We start from the raw sequence: 6,056 nt of genomic DNA, 5'->3' as shown, positions 1-6,056 counted from the left end.
ATACAAAATGTGCGCATTTGTTTGAGCCTTGTGTGGACGGCAGTGGCGGAGTTAGACTTTTTATGAAGGGTGCGCAACTTTTTTGAAGGCAACGAACAAATTTTTTGGGAATGGATTTTATATCCATCTTGTTCTACCTAACGAATTTACTATCAACACTGTCAATAAATTTTTTTCCACTAAACACAACGTCTGAAAAAAAAAACCTCTAAGCTTTCAAAAATACATGATAAGTTATATCAACTGAAATAATAGTTTTATAATGAATGGGTCGAGATTTTATTGAACACATGCACATATTAAAAAAAATTATTAATTTTTACTTAAATTTAAAGTTACTTTTCAACCTATCGATTATGCTACTTTTTTATTTCAATGTATGTATTTTAAATTTCTTTTATTCTAATAGAATGTGTAAAAATTCTAATTAAAAGTTTCAAATCTCCAAAATCAATTATGAAACTATGAAAACATTAACCCGAATTATTTTTTTCAAAAACCTCGGATGACCTACTTAGAGGAAATGGAGAAATGTAATTGCATATAACTTTCTTTTAGAAATATAATTGCATATAACTTTCTTTTCTAATTCTTTTAAGTAGAAACTCATTTAAACTACTATTTTATATTTACAAATATATATATATCCAAACTAAGGTTTGAGTTAAATTTATTATTTTTCCTTTTTCAATTTATGTAGCACACTTAAAATTTTGAGATTCAAATTTTTAAACTTAGACCATGAATTCAGAAATAATATCTTTTGAAACAAAATTTATATATTTAAAAATTATGTAAAAAATAATATAAAGCACAATAATTATCAATGTCATATAAATTGAAATAGAGAAAATAAATATAAAATAAATAATAGGCAGTCCTTTCGAACACCCTTTCCACTGCGCCAAAGCCTCTATTAATGTTAAGGTTGTGCAAAATGAATTATATAATTGTATTTAATAAATTTTGACTTAGTACAATGTGATTTTCCGACGAAGGATGTTCACGTGCACACCCTTATCATGTTGTAGCTCCGCCCCTGGTGTGGAGCCAATACCAAATTGCAAAAGACATTTTTCTTCGATAATATATTTGATAAAAATGAATTTGAACTTTGTACCCACATAATGGTTAAATTAATAATCAAATCATTAACAATCTATAATTGATAATTGATATTTTAACGATTTTATAATAGTGCGATATATTTAAATCAATGACCAACAAGTCAAAACGATAACATTCAAAACCGATTTGAACCACTCGATAAGCTGGAATGGCATTAATGATGGTATTTATTAATGAGCGTTTTGTGCACGGCAGCAAATCGTCGTTTGTGATTGACATGTTGCTCTTTCAAAGATTCTCAAATACATACTATATATCATTCTCAGTTAACAAAAGGAAAGAGGAAATATTACTACTTATGATTAGGGGTGTTCACGGTTTGGATAAAAATCGATTCAAATTGAAAAATCGATCCAAATCAAAAAATCGAATCAAATTGATAAAATAAAACCGATTTTATTTGGGTTTGGGTTTAGATTTTTGAAAACCGATAGTATTTGATTTGGTTATGGTTTTATTCGAAAAAATCGAAGAAATAATCAAATCGAACCGATAAATTATATACATATATTTTATTAATATACCTACTTAATCTATTATTTTTATAAACAACTTTAAAGATCTTACATATATTTTCATTAAAAAAAATTATAATTTACTTATTGAAAGCAAAAATGTCCCAGATGAAAACATTTATCTTATTAATTTCATGTATATGAGTGTCTATGACAATTCTTTGTGGGACTGAAAATGTTATTGTCTCTTCCTTCTAGGCAAATATAGTGAATTTTAAAGTTTTATTGATAGTAAATTTAGTGATCGAAAGTTCAGTAATTTAAGTCATTCTAACTATTTTTTGTTTTGAATGGAGTGTTGTCACTTTTTTCACATTTTGAATGAATTGTTCTTTTATTTTTATGTATGGTTAATAACCGAATAACCGAACCAAATCAAACCGAAACCGATAACCATCAAACCGNGCTGGAATGGCATTAATGATGGTATTTATTAATGAGCGTTTTGTGCACGGCAGCAAATCGTCGTTTGTGATTGACATGTTGCTCTTTCAAAGATTCTCAAACACATACTATATATCATTCTCAGTTAACAAAAGGAAAGAGGAAATATTACTACTTATGATATGTTGGTCACCCAAATCGTCTACCCTTTTATTGTATGGGAGACTACCATTCTCATCACCAAATAGTAGAGACCCAAATCGCGGGGCCACGACATAAAAATAATCTCACATTTATATTTACTGACCATTTGATAGATATTTTAATTGAATCGGTGAGAAAAAATAGTTGTAATGTTTTTACATGAAAAAATTATGAAATCTTTCAGTATTTCATCAATGAAAAATTGCTTTTCAATATGTGTTTTCCTACATGAGCTGATTTGATGAAAAATTAAATGAGTGACAAAATCATATTTTATAACATAAATTTTTCATTGATTCTTGGAGGGAAAATCATTTGTTTCTATTAGTGGATAACATCTATACATAATAGCATGAGTGGAGCTACAGTGTTTGTCAGAGTGTCCAACTGGACATTCTTTGTTGAAAAATTACACTATATATAGTTCAAATTTTACTTGATATTAGTATATATAGTATTTTAAACACCCTCAAAATCAATGGAGACATGTAGCAAAGTGGCGATGGTATGCTCAAAACTTACATGGTGCCTAAGTTCAAATCCCTATAGATAGGAGAAATAGAAAGAAAATTTATGTTTTCTTACTTGTGTTGTTCTACGTGAGCTGATTTGATGAAAAATGAATGGCAAAAATCATATTTTACTATATAAATTTTTCATTGATTTGAAATGGAGAAAACATTTTTTTTTCTATTAATGGATAACGTCTTAACATAATAGAAGAAGTAGAAAGAAAAAAGGAAAATAAATACATAAACGAACACTTAAATTTAACCTCACACTTCAATTTTAAGAGTGCACATCTAAACATCTTAATCTAGTCTTATAAACTAACAATTAAACATTCCAGCTTGTCCCCACAATGTCTGGTGGACACATGATACTAACTTTACACATAAATTTTGGAGGTATTTTGATGATCCTTTTGTAAGTTGGAGTGTTCAATTGACACACTGAAAACAAGTTGAGATATCTAGATATAATATATATCATGATGCTACTATTGAGTACCTATTATATATTAGCGAGAAAAAGGTCTGAAATATATCCGAACTTTGACCGAAATTGTTGTAACAATACCAAACTTAGGAAATGACCTTTTACCCCTTGCATTATTTAATAGTGTATTTTAAAGGTATATATGTGTCCACGTGAACATCATAAATATTGCATCATTATAAATAGTAATGTGTTAACGTGGACACATATATACCTTTAAAATACACTATTAAATAGTGCAAGGGGTAAAAGATCCTCCATAAAGTTTGGTATCGTAACAACAATTTCGGCCAAAGTTTAAATATTTTTCAGACCATTTTCCCTATATTAATTAGTAAAGTAATAGGAACCAAACCTACCCTTACCGTGTGGATAACTCTTATTAACACCATTATACTATAAAAAAAAACTTTAGCGAAGTCGTCCGAGTGCACTAGTCATGATCAATTTGTTGAATATTGGACTTTTTCCTGTATGGTTGTACTGAAGAACAAAACATAAGCAAAATAAATTAATGAAAATGATATGGCACATGCATTAACGATGCGACGTTTCCCAATTATAGGTCCAAGAGTGAGTTTCAAGAGACTTTTTTTTGTGCATCTGTTTTATTATTGGAACAAAACATTCACTTTTATTTACTTTTTTAACTTTGGATATGTAGTATTTGTTAGCAAATCATTCAAGGAAGGAAAAGAATCTTCAATGGTAAAAACAGCATCAGTAGTTGCAAAATACATTGGATGAGCATGAAATAGAAAATGACAAAAAAAAAAAAAAGAGTAGTCACAAACAAAGTAGAATAATAGACATAATAGCGCGTCTTTTTGTTACTTTTCAACTACGAATAGTCTCTCCTCCATAGCCTTTTCCTTCTTTTTTGGTTTTTGACACTTTCTTTTTTTAGCTTTTGGGAGGCTGTCCTCTCTCTTTTGCTGTGTGTTTGGATGGATATAACTGACATAATATGTGTCCTAGTTCCTACGTGGCATGACACAAATCAGTTCGAGTATATTTCATGCAAATACTGATTATATAAAATGTGTGTGTCTATTTGTTCAACTTTATTTAAGTATTTATTTATGTATACTCAAAGTTGGAGAATATAATAACAATTGAATCTAAGTTTTTTTTAAAAAAAAAAACACACATTTACGTATGTATTATGTTTATATTTTATTTAAATTATGCGTTACGTACATACACTAAAACAATTAAATACATAAATAATAAAATCATATTCGTTCTGAATTCACCTACTTAAATCCTAATTTCGTCTATAGCAAATGATGTGCGTCAGAGGTGAACCACGTTATAACAAGCGCGTTCAATTAATTCCGCTTCGTCAAAAAAAAAATTAATAATACAAATATTGAATTACCATTGAATTTAAATAGTTTTTTCAAATTTCTCATTTGATGTTTAACTTACATTAGACCCTAATAGATCGATCAAATTTGGGCCATGTAATACTCTATTAGAAAGAAAAAATGTTTGATATTAAAAATATAATTATACACAAAATTCGAACCCAAAATTTTTAATCTGTGAATTTGAACCGATTCCGCTTGACGCGGTCAAAATGGGTTGATCTCATAAGTAAAATAGGCAATAGCTGAGTTGGAGCAAGGACCGTTTCATTTATAGCGATTGCGACTCTATTTTTTGACTTTACACCATAACCGCATAATGTTTGTTCATATAAAAGCTAGACAATTTAGGATAAAATAAAATAATTATTTTTAATTATTAGATACGATATTACTGAATTCTGGGTTATTAAATACATAATTTTAAATAAAAAGGTAGGAAGGTCGACGATTAGAGTAGATGATTTGTCAATTCCATTCTTTTTGTATATATCTTACAATTTAGCAATCATATTTTTCTGCTTTAAATTTTTTTTCTTTCGAATTAAGGGTCAGTCATTAATACTTTTCTAATTGCCCCACACAAACTTTGAAGTAAATTATGTGTACATCATACCATATTTATAAGACTATATTGATTATGTTAATATTATTTTAAATTTAAAAATATGTTACATTATTTTTAAGAATGAATTAATAAAAAGTATTATTATTCTCTTTTGGAAGGGAGAAAAAGTAAAATTTTCCCAAAATACTGTTTTTTTGCTAATGATAACATATTTTAGATTAAGTAACAATTTCCTAGAGCAATATGCGACATTAGAGTAAGACGAGAAGCTTTTTGAATATCACATGCCTTTGTTTCATATTTTAGAAAAAGAAAGTTTAACATACTTTTTTTACTTTTTAAAATAGGTTAATTTTATTTTTCGCTATATTTTTTGTTTAAAAATATTCTAATGGTTACATTTTTTGCTCGAAAATGGCGCCCTCCAACTATCAAAACAACTCAAAAATAACGCTTTTACTAAATGGTTACTTTAAAAAAAAATTGATTAATTTTGCCTTAAGCTATTCTTAGTAGGACAGTTTGTCCTTATTCTTTTAAACTGATCTATTTTGAGGAGTTCAATGAATTATAATCTAATAATACTTGATGCATGTATAAATAGCAAAAATCACTTGCCATGAAGTACTTCTTCCGTTTACATTCACTTATACACTTTAGCATATTCATGAAAATAATATTTTTTATACGTTGTTTTTAACATCAATTATTCATTCCTAATTATATAATGCATGTGAATATGATATTTATATAATTATGGTAATTTGTGATATCATTAAGATTATAAATCAATTAATACAAATATTATAATAAAATATATACTCTATTTATTTTTTTATTTTTAAAATTATAATTTTTATTGTAGACACACAAAGTGAACATAGATAT

The sequence above is a fragment of the Solanum stenotomum genome, chromosome 8 (genome assembly GCF_019186545.1).
Source record: "Solanum stenotomum isolate F172 chromosome 8, ASM1918654v1, whole genome shotgun sequence".
NCBI lineage: Eukaryota > Viridiplantae > Streptophyta > Magnoliopsida > Solanales > Solanaceae > Solanum > Solanum stenotomum.
Note: the sequence above shows the minus strand (reverse complement) of the source record.